This window comes from Ceratosolen solmsi, unplaced genomic scaffold, assembly GCF_000503995.2.
Source record: "Ceratosolen solmsi marchali unplaced genomic scaffold, CerSol_1.0 scaffold13, whole genome shotgun sequence".
Taxonomy (NCBI): Eukaryota; Metazoa; Arthropoda; class Insecta; order Hymenoptera; family Agaonidae; genus Ceratosolen; species Ceratosolen solmsi.
In genome coordinates, this window is record NW_011948418.1 from 9087955 (window position 1) to 9090324 (window position 2370).

Sequence of the window (2370 nt, forward strand, 5' to 3'; positions counted from 1 at the left end):
TATATATTTTTGATTTTGTCGATCAGGACATTCTAACGAGAACGTAAGTTTAAGAAAGACCACATTCTGGCTAAACAAATGACGTCTTATTTAAATAATACGATGTTGATCAAATTTGGTATTGCTGTGCACCAAGTTTAACAAGTTCCAAGGCCTATACGATCTTCCACGTAAAAGCTTTCAACTCTATATGTTACAAATCGAAACTTCATTACTCAAGTTATTAATCTAAAACTAGTTTACATGATTACCCGATATTTGTTATTGGAATAATTTATAACTGACTTCGTTGTTCATTCCCTCTTTTATATATTAATGTATTTTGTTAGAATTAATAAGCTTTCACGATATCAAATTTAACGAAATGAAAATATTGCTTACTCATCGATAATCCATAGCCTAAACTAATGTAAAACTGAAATTAAAATACTAAATTTAAATTACTAATATAAGCCAGTTAAATTTTTAAATTTCTTAATTAAAAAATGTCTATAAATAAAAAATAAATTCTAACACATATACAGTGGAGTTTCCTTAATTTCATTTAAGATTTTTTTATTTAAGGATAGTGGATATTTTTTAATTTGTTTTTATATTTTACAATAGGATTATTATGCCTGGAAGTTATTAATATAATATTCGAATATGCTATGCTTGTATATTTTACGCAATTTAATAGTCAAAATCATCTACAGCGATAGCCAAATATAATGATTAATCGTTGCTAAGATTACAAATAACTACTTTGGAAATTAAAATATAAAATGATTAGTATATCAACTTTGTGCCAAAATACTTATAAAATTTACCAAAAGCTTAATGCTTAGTGTTAACAAGATGATGAATTTAGTAATAATAAATATGTGCTTAAGTATTTAAATCAATACATGTATAACTTGAATCGGCATTTAAAGTTGTTAATCGTCGCTTTACAGCATTACTACTATTTTCTTGATATAACACAATTTCAGATTCTTTATGCACATATGTCATTAATACATATTTTGTATTAAATATTTACTCGAGCAATTCCTTCGATATATTGATTTTCATACTTTAGAAAATAAAAATACTATCTATTATTAATTATGAATGTGCAATAATTTCTTCGTAATTGCAAAATTAAGCCTCGGTTTTTTATACTTGCATTCAATTGTTTATGCCCAGTTTTAAAATACATAAAATGTTAATTGCCAAAGTTACGTGAACAGTGGTTTTTGTTACTTCACCACAAATCTAAAACTCAAATTTGTTTACTTCCTTTTATATTTTCATGAAATAATTGACTTTCATTTTTCTTCCGTTCACCATTTTATCATCAATATTGCAATATTTGGGCACTTTAATTAAGAATTAAATTATTTTTATTTACTTTTCGTGAACATTTTTAATTCGTAATGTGTGGATTTAAATTATTCTACTGTCTTTTGAAATTAAACATCAATGAAAATTGATAAAGGCTTTATAATAGTATTTAATCACTAGCATTTATAATGAGCACTTGTCCTTAGAAACTTTGATTTTCTTTGGTAAATGTGTTTCTATTTTTATTTTTTACTATAAGTAATCTAATGTAAATGCGCATTGAATGTTAATCGTAGTAAGGAACAATTCACCGATACGCCTTTAAACATAAAATTTGCTATAAATCTTAATTAATGGACTGAGAAATAACGCAATAATTATTGTGATATCATTATTACGTTTTATTTAATGGATAATACATTTATAAGATATGACAATTTTCAAGGACTTTGAAAAATTTAATTCCCAATAACGAACGATACACTAAGTAAATATAGCAGGTGGCAGTTATTAAAAATCTTATTTGTCATTTACGTAATCGTCGTATTATCGATAAGCATTGCAATCTAATTAAAAGATCGTTGAAATAAATCTAATAAACATCTGAATTAATCACCACTACGATCGTTCGGGCTCAGGATTAAAAATACGCATTGCCTAGTTGTTCATCGTGCAGTGCGCAAACCACTAGTTTTCCTATTCAACAAAAAAGAAATACGAGAGTCGAAGAATTAACGTCTCACGGCACACAACAAGAGCAAGGTCCAATATCCGGAAATTAGAGAAAGAAGGGGGAGATTTTATATAGAAGTAAACGGCGGGCCGATCTTGGCGCTGTCGATTCTGGCCGACCATGCGTGTGCTTATCATTGTACGTGAGCGCGGACGTGTCTCTCCTTCGAGCAATGTGCAGTACGATAAAATTGCTCTTGTGTACGCGGTAGCGCCTCGCTTCCCATTGTGTGTGCGCGTGTCGCGCGAGCGCGCGTTCCAAACTTGGCTCGAAGCGCGCGCAACGTGAGCGTGACCCAGTGACGGGATGTTGGATGAGGAGGGGGGGGGGGG